This window comes from Mus pahari, chromosome X (assembly GCF_900095145.1).
Source record: "Mus pahari chromosome X, PAHARI_EIJ_v1.1, whole genome shotgun sequence".
NCBI classification, from domain to species: Eukaryota; Metazoa; Chordata; class Mammalia; order Rodentia; family Muridae; genus Mus; species Mus pahari.
The window spans coordinates 49,328,751-49,348,101 of NC_034613.1; positions in this window are offsets into that span (position 1 = coordinate 49,328,751).

Consider the following 19,351-nt stretch of genomic DNA (forward strand, 5'->3'; position numbering starts at 1 on the left):
TCACAGTTGGAGAAGTTACTAATGAGAACAGGACCATGGAAGAGGTACATGGGCTAGCTGAACTGAAAGAAAAATAATGATTGTCAACTATCCATCAACAACTACCTGTAAATAGAGGCACTTTGACTTCTTCCTTACCAATTTGTATCCCCTTGATCTCATTTAGTTGTCTTATTCCTTTAACTAAAGCCTCGAGTACTATATTGAATAGATATAGAGAGAGTGGACAGCCCTGTCTTGTCCCTGATTTTAGTGGATTATTGATTGCTTTAAATTTCTCTCCGTTTAAATTGATGTTGGCTATTGGCTTGTTGTATATTGCCTTCACTGTGGAGCTTCTCAAATCTCCTTTGCCTATAATGACAAAGACTCCTCTAGTCACCAAGTAGCACTTTAATATCATCTTGCTGTTTTCTACATGCTCAAGACAAACAGATTGTTTCACTGCTTGTGCTGATACATGTGCATGTGTGACCCTGATTATTCCAGTCACCTGGATTGCTGCAAAATTCTCTGAAATATTATCAAAACAACAAGAGCTTGTGTTTTGTCTGAGCATTGTCCCCCCCCCCCCATTTTCTTAACAGCACGTGTGCTGCTTTCCATGCCTTCCTCCATTCCATGTGGTTGGTACAAAGATGTCGGCCACAGTCTCAGCTCCTACCAGCTAACCCAAGCTATGAGATGTGCCTGCAACTTAGGTGTAGAGAGAGTACTTTAGAGACAGTAAAGGCTTCAGGGATGAGTTCACCAAAATGCTTAAGGAGAATTTACTGAGGGAGCTAGTAGGAAGAAGATTTCCTTTTACTTAGAGTGTACTGGCCTGGTGTCAGGACAGCCATCTTTCTCTGTGTGTGAAAAAGCTTATTCAAAGAATAGAGACTGTGAAGACAGAAAAAGGATGATGAGATATAACTAGAGATATAGAGAAACCCTTGGAACTCACTACCCGGGTCTGCTTGAAGCAGCTCCACTCTATGTTTGAGAAGCTGGGTACATGGATTTCAGAGCCATGCAAGCATCAGTGCCATGAGTTATAGATTGGTTATGTTATCTAATGTAGTTCTGACTACAGAGAACCAATCCTCCAAATCCAATGTATATATGGAACAACCTTTAATGAAGAAAGAAGCCACAAACACGAAAGAGAACAAGGAAGAATGCATAGAAGGATTTGGAAAGAGGAAAGACAAGGGGGAGATGATATAATTATATTATAATCATAAAAAGTCAGAAAATGAGTAGACAGAGAGCAGATCTCCAAAGTTGTACTCAGAGAAGACTTTTTAGAGGGAAGGGGGGATTTAAGATGGAAGTATGATTATAGGTAGGTAGCTACAAACAATGTGGGACAGGAATAGGTACAAAAAGAACAGAAAGGAGGGTGAATAGAAATGCCTCTATTCCTCAAGTTAATTAAAGACTGCATGTGGAAAAAGTACTCAGTTCAAGAGATTCAGCTTGTTTTTAGAGTAGAGTATTTGGTCTATTATATGAGTAGAATGGAGTTTGGAAAAGAGAGTTATATGGACTCATCAAAGACAAATGTAGCTCTTTGTAGCATCTAAAGAGTACTATTGACTATAAACAACAGAAACTATCAGTTACTGGTTTAAGGGGGGAATGGTTTATGGGAAAGAGGTTAATGATCAACGTAACGCTGGAAAACCAGGCTGGGACAGGAGCCATGTAAAGCGCACTGGTCAGAGTTGCATCAGTGTAGAACTGCAGTGTAGACCCTTGGCAGTCAATAGCTCATGCTGCCCAAAGCACAGAAGAGTGCAGAACTCTGTTTATGGCCTGGCAAAGCCACAGATGACAAGTCATGTTCGTGGTGATTAATCAGTCATTTTTATTTGCCCAACTATATATGGTTATACTCCAAGAGACAGTTGGTTTCCGAAATACCCAGGCTGCTTTGTATCATTTGATTAAGAAATTTAAAACTTGATTTGTTTAGTGAAGGTCACAAATTCATAATTTAGCTTCCAGGTATGAAGCATACTTCTTTTCATATTATTTCATGAAATATAAAACCTGCCTCTCACCAAGTTTTTTTTTTAATGTGCGATTCCCCAAACATAGAAATTGAATGAAAAGTTGTAAGTACTCAGATGATGCCCCTTGCTTGACCACATAGATATGCTCCTTCACTAATGGTAGCATAGCATTCTGATAAAAATCCTGTTAGGTTGAAAATGTCATAAGTAAAGGCGAATTTAATAGATCTGATCTATTGGGCACCACATCATAGCCTACTTAGAGTGTGCTCACAAACCTTATAGCATTAAGAAACACAAAGCCTATGTCATAATAAAGCGTTGGATATTTCACATGATTTCCTGAATATCTATGTTAAATATGTTGTCATTACAGTATACAGTGGAGGGTTTACTGTTTACTTGCCCAATGGGATGACTGACTGAGCCCAGCAACTATGTTCAGTGCCATGAAAAATTATTTTACTGTATATCATGAGACTTAAGAAGGAGTGACCATCAAAATTCCAAGTATAGGACTGGGTGTAATAGTTGTATATAGCTGCAATTCTAGCATTTGCGAGGCTGAGCCAGAAGGAACGTCATGAGTTCAAGGGGAGCCTAGGCTACATAGTAATATTAAGCCTAGCCTGGAGTGCAAAGGACACTTTATCTCAAACAAATATGAACATTGAAATATTTACAATCACTTGTACTGAAAGGATGACATAAACCCCATTTGTCTCCATTTGTGAACCAGGCCTGATTTTGAAAAGAAGGCCATAAGGCACCAGTTCCAGGAACAGACCATAAAATCCAGAAACAAGGTCATAAAAGCTCCTCCCAAGGAACATTCTGGGAATAACCACAAAAAAAGGGGAAATATCTTATCTTAGAATGGGCCATCTCATCCTATGGTTAAATGTTCATGACATAGGAATGCAGACCACTGACCATGTGTGACCCCCTAGCATCCACCAATTTCAGATTGACTAATCCTTCTAGAGTTTTCCCCAGTTCCCTATAAGGAAGGTCTGTGCACTTTTGTCTGGGGTCACCATTTTGGAGAATGGTTGACCTCTGCAGGCTGATTGTTTCTACAGATTAAATGTTCTTTGTCTTTGTATACTATCTGAGCCTTGGGTCTTCCTTCAGAGATTTGCAGACCCTTACAGTACCATTACATTATGAAATAAATCATTAAATCAAACCCATTTAAGTCAGAGATTGTGTAAAGTAGGAAATTAGAACTCACCAGACATATATGCTCATGGATGATAATGGCCATATAAGGTCAAGGGAATGTGAATGGTCCAAGGATGAAGCCACAGGTGTGCACTATGGTAAAGCAAGGCCATGTGCAACTGTTGCTTTGAACTCATAATGAGCTTATAGAATGAAACACTGCTTTGAACTTAGTATTGACATCCTTCTCTAATTCTCCTTTTGTGTAACATTTTATTATGAGATAATTTTATGAAGAACTTTTGTCTAAGAAGGTATAAAATTCCAGAGAGAAAAAATAAAATATGGATTTTGTGATTCTGCTCAATCCATAAGTGTGTGTGTGTGTATGTGTGTGTGTATATGTGTGTGTGTCTGTCTATATGTACGTACAATATATCTACACGTATATATGTCTGTCTGTCTATATGGATGTGTATATATCATATGTAGGTATATGTGTACATATATGTGTGCAGGTGCACTTGTGAAATTGATGAAACAGGTGATCAGACCCAACCAGTACAGTGTGTGTGTATGTGTGTGTGTGTATGTGTATGCCTGACTTTTTAAATTTTTCTTTCTCTGTTAATTTGCCAAAAGTCATCAGTTTTTGGCCCCAGAACAGTGAGAGTTAAACTGCCAGAAGCCATCAGCTTCTGGCTCCTAGAACAGTAAGAGAGAGCTACAAGGCCAGAGTTCATCAGCCTTTGGCCTTTGTCTGCAGCTGTGTCCCAACTTAGTTCCTGAATGTCATGGCTGGCCCCCAGCACAAATAGACCAAACCCCTTGTGAATATTTCTAATGGGGATTACAAGGTTATACAATATAGAAGACATGTAAAGAATGAGGCTTAGTCTCAGGTAATTCAGAAGATGAGATTTTCCTCTACACATTGTTAGTTATATTTCTTTGGATTCATTATCTACCCTCTTTGATAATCATTTTGAATATGTAAAATTATGCTAATTAGATTTACCTTGCAGAAAAATTTTCTAAGGATTTAATACAAAAATGATCATACAGTATGGTTTCTGGTACATGAGCAACAAATATCAACAATTGTAATGAGTAATGTACCTTTCTGACCTGTTATTTGTAAATTACTTCTTTTGCACTTCCTCCTTCTGCACAAAACCACGCCTCCTGTGTGTCCATAAAGAGTTGAGGTTGCTTAAAATAGCAAGGACAGGCTAGCTTTACTGCTCTTATGTTTTTTCTCCTTCAACCCTGAGCAGCACAGAAAAGGCAGTTGTGCCCTGCCCCACACAACTGAGAGAAAGGCGACACCTGCTCTAGAAGTCTGCTTTTCTAGCTGTGCTCACCAGGCCAGCTTATCCTTGTTGCTATGGTGACAAGAGTTTCTGTGGAATTTGTTGTTCATGGAAAATGTCCAACTCTTTCTCACAGGGGATAAAGCCTGGCCAGTGCTTCAGTACCTGAGGGTCTGGCTCAGGCCTGGAGCAGGGTGGCTCAGTGCTGTAACATCCTTAGGGCAAAGCCTATGAGAGTCTCTGTCAGATAAGCACAGCAGATAGCAGAGGCAAAGACTTCTGTTTAAAGTAGCAGGTGTTAAATTGGCAGCAGATGAAGGAGATGTCAGAAGGATTGTCCACAATGACCAGTGAACAGGGACAAAGCCAGGCTTAAAGTTGAAGAAGGTCTCAAGACAAAGGATTTCCAATCATATGCACACGTTTCCAAGTCTACATCTTGCAAACCTTACGATCCTTAAGGACAAAGATCCTATTTTCTTTACTCTGGTCTGCTTCATGCCCGGCACATATTAAGGGTGTCGTGATTAAGAATATAAATCTTAGAGGAAGATAGGCAAGGTTCAAAGTCCAACTTGTTCCAGTTCAGAGCTGTGTGAACTTACATGGATCCTTTAATCTCTGTTTCTATTGTCTTGTGTGTAAAATGAGGTTAAAATATTATCTATTTTGTATGAGCATTTAGACTTTATGTATGTGATGCACTTAACAACAGTGCCTGGCTTATGTAGAAAACCAAAGGAGGATGTGCTACCAATATTACTATTTTTCAACTGGTATTAGGGAGCTTCAACATGTGGCTCTCTTACCTGCCTCTCCAGCTGACACTCTCCATTTAAATGACAGTTTCCCTACATGTGCTGTGATGTTTACAGATCCCAGAGGACCCTGGCTGCTGTGTGGCCACGTTCACTTTGCTATTTCTGTCTAGAAAGTGTCATTTGAATTTCTATTCAACTTCTAAAACCTTAAGAGACATTTTCTTTAACACATTAACTACCTTTTTGTATTGTTGCCTATGTCTCTCCATTAAAATATTATCCACTCAAGGATGAGGCCATTACTCATATTCAACACATAAGGCCACCACGCTCAACATAATGCATTCTTATCATGCAAATTCATGAATAAACACACAAGTGAAGGAATGAACACATGCGGTGAATTGGGAAGAATATACCACAGATACAACTCTGAAAATATTAGTAAGGATAAATACTGACTAAAAATCTCGATGGACTGAGTCATCCATGAGAATGATGTTTCTCTCCTTCACAAAGTGCTTTCTTTTAAATAGATCACGAGGGGAAGTCCCTCAGCCTTCTTCGTGATAGAACAACTGTGTCTGAGAGATTGTCAGGCCTCTGGGATTTGCTGGATTTGGACAGGTTTGGATCACCATCAGAATGACATGTGCAGCTGCCAGTAGCTATCAAGGTGTTGGCTGCCATAAACACACCTAAACTCTACCCATCCGGAGAGGTAGTAAAAACTAGGCTCATGTAGCACTTGCCATCATCACATTTGGTTTTTTCCCTAGATGGCTGGCTTTTGTTGTCATTGTTTCCTATAGCCAAGGTGAAATTTACTTAACATTTACTAAGTCCAGAAATAGTATATAGCTGTAATCTATAGGTTCCTCAGTGGATGAATCCAGAGTGATAGGAATACTTTCATACTCTAGATTTGCAGCCTGTGTCATTTGAAGCTTGAATAAACTTGGACACAAATGACAAACTGCAGGAGTTTAGCTGAGAATTATTGAGTAAAGACTTGTTTTGGGATCATAGTAAGTGTGAGAGAATCTGCATAGGATGTAGAAAACACCAAGAGTCTTTATTTGTGAGAAGCCATTAGCACCCTGAAGTCTAAAGGGACAAGTAGAAGAGATGGAATTTCAAGAATCTGAAGAGAGTTTGGAGGCAATAAATAGAGGTCAACAAATTGGATTTGTAGGTAGTGATGAATTCTGTCATTGCCAGAACCATGAATGGATGGGATACATGATTGTCTCCCCTTGCAACTTTATATCTTGTTCTATTACTTTCCACCAAGTAGCTGTAAACCAAAACCAGATGACAAGGGATAGCAAATATGAACAATATCCAAGACATAACTCTGGGCCTCAAAAATGGAGCTGTGTAGAGAAAGGCAACCTGGTGTGTGTTGTCTAGATTTAAAGTAAAAATACAGGGTATGCAGTGAAGTTGGAATTTTAGATGTGGATAAAAACTGCTTAGCATAAACATATTCCCCACAATATCTGGAATATAATGATACACAACCTATTCATTCTTTACCTGTTGTTCAAGTCCCATTCAGAATCTTGTATTTTAATCTGGTAGCTCAAAAAGAGAGTATTGAGAACAGATGTGTTTTTGTATTTGGTCACTGTACAGTTACTAATATGAATACCTTTATGTGTACCTCACCAAGAGTGGAATTATATTTTTCTGTGTAGTGGAACAAATACCCTTTCATCTTCATTCCCAGAAAAACCTCACTGAATTCACTGGGATGTATGACAGGTTTTCAGATGGAACTTGCTTGCTAGATTTCAGGTTGTATCAGGAAGGCTGCCACATGTGTGGCGTTTCAGCCCATTAGCAAATAGGTGGCAGTCTTGATCAATTTATCAAAGAAAATAACCTTTTATCTTTTGGAAAATAAACTAGCAACAGTGAAGAAATATGATAGCAAATATAAAGAAAATATTTAGATTAATTTTTTATATAATCCATGATACTATAATGATGCATTGTATGTGTCTTAAGGAGTTAGGTTTTTATTAGATATTTTCTTCATTTACATTTCAAATGCTATCCCCAAAGCCCCCTATACCCTCCTCCCACTCTGTTTCCCAACCCACCCACTCCTGCTTCCTGGCCCAGGCATTCCCCTGTACTGGGGCATATGATCTTCCCAAGACCAAGGGCCTCTTCTCCCACTGATGGCCATCCTCTGCTACATATGCAGCTAGAGACACGAGCTCTGGGGGTACTGATTAGTTCATATTGTTGTTCCACCTATAGGGTTGCAGACCCCTTCAGCTCCTTGGGTACTTTCTCTAGCTCCTCCATTGGGGGCCCCGTGTTCCATCCAATAGCTGACTGTGAGCATCCACTTCTGTGTTTGCCAGGCACTGGCATAGCCTCACAAGAGAGAGCTATGTCAGGACACTTCATCACACCATATGCCAAAAATGTATGCATATTTAATCTGTCATTTAAAAGTTCTAGAGTAAAAAAAAAAAGCTATGCAAAAGGTCTACAGTCAAAAAAGCGTGAAAACACTGCATGTTCTTGCCTTTCTTGGAGAGCCACAGACAACATTTGTCTGGGAAAAGGCTCTGAGAGCTTTTTCAGGTGCGATACTAGTTCAGCCCATTACCTGATCATTTCCCAAATGGTTTAACTCTTGAATTGTTTACCAAATGTGGAGGTCTAGTAACAGAGGTAGAAGGCAGGTTTTGGGAGATTCTGACCAGTGTTAGTCTCACAGCTTGTCATGCAATCCCTCTGGTGGACTCTAGAGAGCACCACTTTCTTGCAAATGCAGTAAAGACAAAACTAGACTCCTAAGGTTTGGTGGCTCACTGCCAGATAATATTCTGCTGCAGTAAATATTCGGACTGATGAAAACAGCTGGCGGCAAGTATAGTTTGGAAGGGAAACGAGGATGATGGCAAATGCAGCAAAGGTAGCTGGAGGCTGCCAGTCTGGGAGCCCAGCTCCAGATGTTGTCAATTACTTTCTTCTTAAAGTTTGTCTTATCAGATGTTTATTCATCTGAACAAACTCTCATGGCTTTCTGTTTGTTCTCTTGACCCCAGGGGCTTTACTGATGACAGCATAGTTATGCCTCAGGGATTTTGAAGTGTTCTTAGTAATGAAGCCCTCCAGATCTAGTTAAGTTCATCATCATCTTCCTCTAAAACCTCCCCCCACCCTCGATTCCCATGGCCTCAGAGGCAAACTCTGTGCATGGCTCCCATGATGCTCCATGGCATGATCTCCATTTACTATTTCCTAGAGAAGAGGCATGCTCCTTATTGTCTCTGTAACTTAAATGCCCTTTTCTATCATTGTCAAAACATAAATCAGTCCGAGGTACTCGCTTTTCTACATACTTCTAATCAGAGCTATTCCTAGCTGCATTTTTAAAAAATTAGACTGACATAAAATTGTATACATATATGTATATCATAAGATATTTCAACATATGTATGTATTGCATGCTATTTAGTTCAAACACTTAACATTTTTATGACAAAAGCATTCTAAGTTCTTTGGGCTTTTTAAAGCATACTGGGAATTCTTGTGAGCTATAGAGGATCTCCTGGGTTGCCGCACACTAAAACTGCTTACTTATAATTATAACCCGTGGCAGTGGATCAACCTGTCCCCACAGCTGTCTTCCTCCTATTCTCCTCAGCCTCTGATCATCACTACTCTATTTTTATATTCTATAAGAGCATCTACTTTCGATGTCAAGCAAGGAATTCTTTTTGCTTTTTACATAGTCTGTATTGTGGTTCACTCTGGGGGTCAACTGGCGTAGGAATCTGTGTTCTCCTTGGATGTCAATACCTTGAAGGGAGAATGTTTTGCTAACTCTTTCACCCCTCTAATCAATCAATCCATCAGCAAATATTTGTATGCCTACTCTGAGTCAGGCAGCAAAGCTTACACACAGTAGGGGCTCTAGTGGTGTTTATAGGCTCAGCATAGCTCCTAGAAGTGGAAGTTGGTTCTCTGATGTAAATCCTCAGGAGGTGATTCATGTCAACATTAGCATGACTGATGAGACCATAGGCTGAACATTCTTGTGACCACCATTACTGTGACTTTCTGTGAGAAGTCCTGGATTGCCAAGCAGATACTCAAGACAAATCAACAAGTCTAGAAATGCTGGTCATTGAGTGAAGCAGAGTCATGCAGAATGTTTGTAATGATTTTTTTCAAGTCTCTGGCTTAAGACAACTAGGATTAGGCTCCAAGAGAAAGGCTCTGGTCTTAGTTCTGTAGTTGCATTGGTATCATCTACAAATAGACAACAAATCAGTAAAGGAACAAGGGAGATCACACTTGGAATTTGGTCCTCTTTTTTTTTTCCTTTCTTCTCTTCATCTATGCAGACGTTAACCCCCAGATGATAATATTAAGCACCATGATAAATTGAATATTTAATATCTGCATTACTTGATCAGCATCCCACTATTTTGCTATAGTCATTATTATTTATTTTGTAGTTTAAGAGATTGCAGTTCATGAAGTGAAAATGTTCTGCTAAGTACCTTCATGAAAGCGGGATATATTTGTGAATCTGTCACTTGTGTCCAATTTGCTATAAACCTTTTTACTCTTATCTAGCCATTAAATTTCTATTCAAAACAGTGAGTATGTGTGACTACAGACTACATTTTAGGTCTTGTAATTGTTCTTGTTTTAAACCTTGTTTATAATCCTTTGATGTCCTTTGCATATTAAAGATGGGAATAATTAGGTCAGGATATTAACAACTATCCAAGGTTAAGATGGCTAAGATATAAATCCAAGTTTCTCTGACTCTGCATTTGCTACTCTTCCACTATATCCCATCAATTCCTTCCTAATACAGTGGAGAGCCCAAGATCTGTTTTGTGGACGGTTTAACAAGTGGAAATTCACAGACCACTCAAAATGAGAATTTACCTGGAAATCCCAGGATGTGTGGTCTCTCCTCTCTAAATGGCAGAAATTCAAAGTTAAAATACTAGCGTGTAAAAGCTGGACCACAGGCCTCACGACTTGGAAGTAGCTTCATTATGTGAATGCTGGTGCAGCTGCTTTGCTGCCTTTGACAACTCCAGGAAGTAAGGAGATTTAGGTTGGCTGGGTTGTGGAACAGAGAGTGATAATAGCCTTTTTCTTTCTGACTGTATTCAGTATACTCACCAAAGAGCAAGTTAGCAACTTCAAAGAATACCTTGGCAATGACAAACAGTGAATCTAATGCAAACTCTAGCATCTCTCAAGCACATTCTAACTAAAACAAAAGGTTCGGACCCAGAAGGGGGTCCTTCAAACCCTAATGAACGAATGCTCCCCTAACAGATAGCAAAATCCAGAGAAGGGGGAGAAGAGCTGAAGATGAAACAATCTATTTGGAATTTGATTCTTCACACTATGCCAGGTAACCCCTATGGTCTTGAGCTTGCTTTGAAAACACAAATGGGCTGAAAAGGTCAGGATTCGATGGGAACTTTCACACTTGGACATTTGCTCAGCTCTTCAGAGAAGTGCTGAAATCAGTGGGAGAGTCCTTGGCACCTCTGTAATTGCAATCATGGGCAAGCCCTTGCACTACAGTGGTGCTGTACAAATGATGCCCGTTACAATCCTTTTGAGACAAAATACAGTTAGGAGACCTCTATTTGTTCAGGGACAATCTTTCTAAAGATACTACTTCTAAGGTCAACTGTTTATCCTTGATTTGTTTAGAATGGAGGAACCCAAAGCTAGCATACCAAGGCCAAAGGGTATACAGAAATCAAAGTGACCTGAGAAATACTGAAATTTATTAGGTTACTAAATTCTTTATGAGGTATGTTTGCCCAAGGTTTTTATATGGAAAGAATATGATGTTTCTCCTGAGAGGAGTGGAGGGAAACAAATAGCAATGAAGAGTCTACTGTCATATCTCTGTGTTTTTATGTTCTGAAATCAAAGTAACACAGAATGGTGTTGGATTTGGAAGTCTCCTAACAGATTTTCTCATTTATACTTCTCATTTTACAGATAGGACAATATATTCTACTGACATTCAACTCTGACAATGACTGGAACAGTGAAACACAGATCTCAGGTCTTCTGATTCCTGTCCTGGGGGCTCTTTGACACATTTGTATATAGAACATGTGTTAAAAGCCACTTTGGACATTTTGTATCTAAATGTCCCCTGATATGGCTGGGGATTGGGTTGATCCCACCTCCCAGAGAATTTTAGGATTGGATTATCTGAACAACTGCTTTCTTTCTCGGGCTTTCAACAAACACCATTATGTGTTATTTTGATTTCAAAATATCAAGTATTTGAAATGTATTAACCTAATAAATTTGAAATTTAGTAACCTAATAAATTCTATACTCTTCAGCCACACTGAATTTCTCCTCAGCCTACTGAGAAATTTAGTTCTTTCTCCTTCACCCCCGAGCTTACACACCACTACTGTGATCATCTTGGCTCCGGTGCGCTTCTCTTCTTTGAGTGCACAGTACAGAACAGATGTAGCTTATACCCTATCATCTTGAGGTCAGCAAGATTGTTTGGTTTCAACATCATTAAAACTTTCTCTGAACAAAAGTTTTTCCTCATTTTATCTTGCTATTTTTTGATGCTAGGCTTTTAACATTTAAAAGTAAGTAGTAAAGGCTAAATAATAAACAAAATATAGAACTTTGAGCTATTGTCAGGAACATATTGAAAACCCAACCCCTTGAAAAATATAAACAATTCCTCTTTGTCTGAAAGGCTAGGACAAAATGAAGCAAAATAGAATGATATATTATGAGGTCTAAGAATACGTTCCAAAAATAAAGTGCATCAAATATAGATCGATAGAAAACAAGCAAGCCTTCAACAAAGGAATGTTGGTGTCCCAGTGAATATTGTTTAACTAAAAATAAATATTTCAGAAGAAGAAAACAAATCATATATAAGCCACAATGAGCCATTAAGAAACCCATCAAGCTGTATTCTATTGTGACATGACGTATTAAATAAAACACATTTGTAAAAGCTGCATGAAACTGACTGGGAATTTTCTGTGTTTCAGGTTCTTTACACATTTTATACCATTTCCGCATTTGAATAGCTGTGAAGTATATGGAATATTCTCTTCATCTCCCATGAAGGAAAGTTGAGGCTGTCATTGGAAGGGTAAAAGGTGTGTTTACTTCCACACAGAAAGTAAGAATGGAACAGAGACTAAAGTGCTTATGATTAGAATAACTTTTTTTTTCAAAGCACAAGTCAGGGAAATTGCAAGTGATCAGAATAGTAATTTCTGCAAAGACAAACACCACAATGTGGGTTTGTTTGCTTATTTGTTTGTTTATGGGTTCACTTTGTAACCCACACAGGCCTCAAACTCCTGCTGCCTCAGCCTCCTGAGTGTTGCAATTATAGTCTTGACCCAAGATGCTAGGGGGAAAAGTGGATTTGCCTCAAAATGGCAAGCAAATCAGTGTTCTGTCCTATCAGTCAATATAAAAACAGGCCCCAACGACTCAGCTGTGAATGGCGTCCTGGTGAAGTAAATTTCAGGACTGAATCTGAGAAAACAACATCCAGGTCAAATGAGTAATGGCCGTTCAGATCATACCACTTGGCTGAAGGAGTCCGGTTGCCAGTATTTGAAATGTAGTTCAGTGTTGGTGACTGAATGAGCTTTTGATCTCATGTTTGTTTGTTATCTAGATTTCAGCAACAAGAACAGATAACACAAAAGCTTTCCATGCCCTCCATGTACATAGAGTAGCAGGACCGAGGCTGACATCAATATTTAATGTATCTTTATTGATTTCCTAAATGAGAGAATGCTATCATAAGCACTTTCGAACCACATGTGGTCACATGGAGTGTTTCCATAAAGCAGCTCAAGCTGCTCCAGCAAACGCCTCTTTGGAAACTGTGGTGATACATCAAAAGAGTGTGGAGAAAAGCAAATTTCAACACTAGCATGGCTGTCACCAGGAAAAGGAAGAACCAGAAATAGTGGCTACATAGCTCCTGAAGCACTCAGGTAGACAGAGAAGGGCAAGGGCTGGGTCACTGAACACCCGTCCCTCTGTGCACATCTACACAGCTCGTTGCTCTTTGGAAGAATGAAGGAACTATATATAGAGACGGATAAACCTTGGAGACTTGTATTACGTTTAGGTCAGATTTGAGGTTCATTTGTAATTAAATAATTAATTTATTCATGAGTGCTAGGGTTTCACCCAGGTTGATTTGGAACTCACTATGTACCCCAGACTAGGTTTGAACTCGTGACAGTCTTCCTATCTCAGTCTCTGAGTGCTAGGAATAAAAAGGTGAGCTACTAAGCCAGGAAGTCAGATTTGGCCTTTGTTTTTCTTTTTTTTTTTATTAGATATTTTCTTCATTTATATTTCAAATGTTATCTCCTTTCCTCATTTCCTCTCCAAAATTCCCCTATACCCTCTGCACACCCTGCTCCCCAACCTACCCACTTCTGCTTCCTAGCCCTGGCATTCCCCTGGACTGGGGCATAATGATCTTTGCAAGACCAAGGGCCTCTCCTCCCAATAATGGCAGACTAGGCCATCCTCTGCTACATATGCAACTAGAGACACAGCTCTGGGGGGTACTGGTTAGTTCATATCGTTGTTCTTCCTATAGGGTTGCAGACCCCTTTAGCTCCTTGGGTACTTTCTCTAGCTCCTTCTCTTTTTTACAGACATGGTCTTATACAGATAGCCTAGGCTAGCCTTGAACTTGCTATGCAGTCAAGGATGACTTTGCCACTTTGACTACTACCTCTGTAGTTCTGGGATAACAGGTACGTACTACATTCATTTTCTAAGGTGCTGGTCTTTGTGTATGCTAGGCAAGAACTCTGCCAGCTGAGATTCAGTCCCAGTTTAGATATGTTTTTAAACTTCTTTCCAAGAGTATAGACACCTGAGCTTCTCTTTCCTGCCCAATTCATTTAAGTGTTCTAAGTGCCCTATTCTCGTGGCAGTAGTGGGGCAGAATCTAGTGAACTTCGTGATCAGAAGTCAATACATTTGGCCACAGTCAGTTTCTGGTGGGCAAGTAGGTCCTCCAGGAATGACACAGCAAGTTAGTCTAAGTGCTAGAGTCTAGCTAACCACTGACAACTTCTGTGCTTCTTTTCCATACCTGCTATTGCCTAATAATATACACACATACGCTTACGCTTTTCTTCTGTTCCTATTTTTCTCATTTAGTTAAAGCTACCATCCTCACTGGTATCCTGCCATTTAATGATTTAGTCACTGTAATAGACTTTCTCTTCTAAGATACTCCCTTTCTTTCCTTCCCTCCATCCTTCCTTACTTCTCCCCTTCTCTTTTCTTGGGTTTCTCCAAGTTTGTATTAACCAGATTTTCTGAACTTTTTCTAACTATTCCAGTTTCAAGGTTTTGGCTTCATTATCAGTTTATGTGTGTCCATCTAGACAAAGACTATTCAGAAGAGATCATCAGCAGGTAGAGTTCCTGATGTTTAGTCTTTTTCTTCACAAGGAATATGTAATAACTGTGTTTCAAGAATTGACAGGAAACTCTGCATCACTAGAGGCCTTCAAACAAGAGGAAACAAGTCCCACATGAAATGTGAAATGGATCTAGAAAATATTAAATTCCTAATCCATGTTTTTCTCTCAGGATGTTTTCCCTTTTGGTGCACCACTGAAATGATTGCCATTGGGTACACAGGAATTGGTAGGACAGTAGCAAAGAGTGGGATCAATTTTAGGGGTATTTGTGGCACCTATTTGCACAACTGCTTTCAGGGAAGAGGTTATAAGTTTTGTGTTTGTTTCTGCTAAGGACTCCACTTTCTTAAAAAGCTGCATCCGTCAGAACAAGCATCATTTTATTTTGTGCCATGTAGAATTCAGGCCTAGGATGTGAGAAAATTAAAACTCAAAAGTGAAGAGTTGTTATGTATTCTTGTAAATAGTAGAGTTGGAAATATAATCCAGGTCTGACCCCTGATCTACACACAGTATGTGCCCCACTCTTCTGCCTAATTATAGGGAAGATACTCAGTGTAGAGACTGCAAACATGAGCATCCCACATAGAAACCACCATGGCCAGCAGCCTTTACATTAGTCCATCTCTCCTCTTTTCCTTCTTCACAGATAGTCCCATAGGAGATACTAGAAGAAAGCAGTTTGCCATTGACTAGGTTGAGATTGCCAGACTCCATATAATACAGTTCCAGGAAGTGTCCTAGGGCCAGAATGGGGATCAACGCAGTCATGATTACTATTCTTTGGTGATTATCAGTCGAGTAAGGAAAGTAGACATTTACCAAATAGTTGTAAAAAGTAACTACCAGTCAAGGAGCAACAGCGGGGCTATATTGGTTACTTTCCTGTCGTGATAAAACTCCATGATCAAAAGTGACTAACAGAAGAAAGAGTTTATTTTTGGCTTATGGTACCAGAGAGTTAGGAATCCATTGTGTCCAGAAGTATGAAAGCAAGCAGTTGGCCTAGCAATAGGAGTGGGAAGCTAAGAGGTTAAATCTTAGCACTGCAAGGATGAAACAGAAAGAGAACTGGAAGTAGCCTGAGGCTTTTGATTTTCGAAGCCTCCCCTCAGTGACAAATCTCCTTCAGTAAAGCCATTGCTTCTAAAGCTCCCTAAATAGCACCATCCACTGGGGATCAAGTATTCAAATGCCTGAGACTGCAGGGACATTTGTCATCCAAACTACTACTGAGAGTGACTACACATGGAGGAATCTGACCAAGGTGGGGTGTCTCTAAAGAAGTGATGAGGCAACAGAGATCTAAGATGGTGTCTGCTAAAGAAAGGAGTAGGAAGAAGTATTGAGGGGGAGGGAGGGAAGGAGGCAGGGAGGGAGAGAATATTATGTGAAAATGACTAGGGAGTCATCTTATTAAAAAACATGCATTTAAGTAGATGTAGATCTGAGGTAAGGTTCTAGCCTAGCATGTGGAGGGCCATGGATTTGATCCATGGGACTATGTAAACACACCAATAAAATGTATAAAAATCATACATCTTTTATTTTTTAAATAGGAGAATTAATTTAAATTTTACTGTAACTGTACTCTCTTGTCCTAAGAGATGTAGGATCAACATTGTGAGTGGGTACCTGAAACAAAAAATATTACAAATTCTGTGGTTTTTTCCCCTATACATATATACCTATAACAGCACACATTAAGGTACTAAGAAATAAACAATAAATAGAAATGGAGTAACATTATAACAATTTAATGTGATATACTTGGTAGGATCAGCACTTTTGAGTCATGGAGCCACTATCAGGCAACAGAAAGTTTCCTTGTACACAAGCACTGTAATACCACAGCACTCAATCGCATAACCTACATGGATAGGGAGTAAGGGAGCAACTCATTTGCAGGCAGCACAACGAGTAGACAGACGCCAGACAAAGGGATGATTATCATCCTATGCAGGATGCCAGGTGATCTTTATCAGGCGCCACAGAGTGGTGTGCAATTTAAAGCTTATGAGTTGTTTATTTCTGAAAATTTTCCATGTAATATTTTCAGATGAAGTTGACCACAGATAACAAAGACTGTCATAATGAAACCACAGATAAAATGGAGAAACTCACAAAATAAGCAAGTCAGAGTCGCTCCAAATGAAGCTGACATGAGGTGTTCATCCTGCCTGTCATTTCCCTAGCCCGAGATAACTCCCTAGAACGTATTTTATTAAATTTAAAATATATGACACTGAGGATCAAACCCAGGATCTGGCACATGCTAGGCAAGTGCTATGTCACTACCTTATATCCCAGGTCTACCTGAAACACATTTTAAATATGCTGACAAAAGATAGCAGAAGTTTTGTGAGTCAGAACCACTGGGTTCAAATCTCGCCTATAAAGTATATGTTGTTGAGAAGTTTAAATAATCTCTATGAAATTTCACTGTTATCATGTATAAATGAGGAATAATGACATCTATCTCACAGCATATCTTGAGAATTAAATAAATCTGATATGTGTTACAATTCAATTCAGTTCCTAATAAAGACTATGCCATGGATGAATTTATTTTTCCCTGTCAAGGTCCAGTATCTTTCTATTGTCTCAGACAGAGTTCTCAGTCACAAGCAAAAAACTTGATTGTGATATTCAGAAAGTAACTGAAGAAGTATGGGGCTAAGCACAATTATCAGAGAATTCTATAGAATTAAGTTTAACTTATATATCCAGGAATATTGGCTAAAATATAGCTGTTAAAAAGGATCAAGTAAGAATATTGTTACCATGACCCTTAAGTCAGGTGGACATTTCCACTCCTCTTTTTGGAAGTTGAGCTTCTTAGTTCTGTCACTAACTCCAGGGACAGTATTCCTTTTTGCTTCATAACCTGGAGGCAGAAATGTTTAATATGTGATGTACAAATAACTTCACAGCCAACCTTCAAGGGAAGCTGGCATAGAAAATAAAAGATGGCTATGTTTTTTTCTTTTTAAATCAAGACTCATAAGATGAAGTTCCCTTAAAAAGAGATTAGTACCGTCATTTTTTATAGTGTAAGATACTGTGATTTCCTGCCCAGATTTATTAGAAATTACTCCTTATTTAACAACCACTCCCTGGACCCTGACAAGCATCATTGTGGGATTCTATGAATTTATTGCCTGACATAATATATATAAGTAAAGTCAAGCAATATTTGCTTTCTCTTTGGTGTATTTCACTTGAATAGGTCTTCAAAGTCCAGCTTGAAGGTCCTTTGGGCATGTATAAGTCCTTCACTTTTTAAAAAAGACTGAATAATATTCTACTAAGCATATTTATATTTAGCAATTTATCCATAACTTGTATCGATATAAGCTTTTGACTATTATGTAGAAATATTTAAGACTGATTTCAGTTATACATATTTCTATGTTATTAACCTAATGATTGTCTTTGAGATTCTAATTAACAGGCTAATTTATGAAAATCTTATTTGGATAACCATCCACATAATTTTAGTACTATTCAAAATCTTTGTTTTGCATAACTTTATCTTATTACCATCTTTTGGGCTGTTACGGATATACAGATCACATCTTTGTACATGTGTGTCATGGAAGTACTTTTTTCTTTTTTACTTATTGCTTATTTAATTATTCTCTAACTCATGTAAAAGAAAAAGATAATATACTATCTGGCATAACAAAATATACATGAATACTGTCATATATGCTAATCATACAGTTACTTGGTGCATATTATTATTACTATTATTTTGATTTTTTTCAAGATAGGGTTTCTCTATATAGCCCTGGCTGTCCTGGAACTTACTCTGTAGACCAGTTTGGCCTTGAACTCAGAAATCTCCCTGCCTTTGCCTCCTAAGTGCTGGGATTAAAGGTGTGTGCCACCACTGCCCAGCCCCAGCACATTATTTTTTATTTTCTCTGTTTATGTCATTATTTTAGTACTAGGAATGAAACATAAGGCCTTGTGCATGCCTCAGCAATACTCTGGCACTGAGCTACAACCTAGCCATCTCATCTCTTCACAGGAATTGAAATTGCTGCATAGTATTCTTTTTTCAGCCTAAAAAGCACTAGACTTTAATTCTTCTCATAGGGCAGGTTTAGAAGCAGTGAAATCAGTTTTTGTTTACCTTGGAAAGTTTTAATTTACCCTTAATCCTTGAAGGCAACTTTTCTTTTTTGTTTTTTTTTATTAGATATTTTCTTTATTTACATTTCAAATGTCATCCTGAAAGTTCCCTATACCCTCCCCCCCCCGCCCTGCTCCCCTACCCACCCACTCCCATTTCTTGGCCCTGGTGTTCCCCTGTACTGGGATATATAGTTTGCAAGACCAAGGGCCTCTCCTCCTAATGATGGCCAACTAGGCCATCCTCTGCTACATATGCAGCTAGAGACACGAGCTCTGGGAGGTACTGGTTAATTCATATTGTTGTTCCACCTATAGGGTTGCAGACCCCTTCAGCTCCTTGGGTACTTTCTCTAGCTCCTCCATTGGGGGCCCTGTGTTCCATCTAATAGCTGACTGTGAGCAAAACTTCAAAAAAGATTTATTTGTTATTATACCTAAGTACACTGTAGCTGTCTTCTGACACACCAAAAGAGTGTCTCATTATG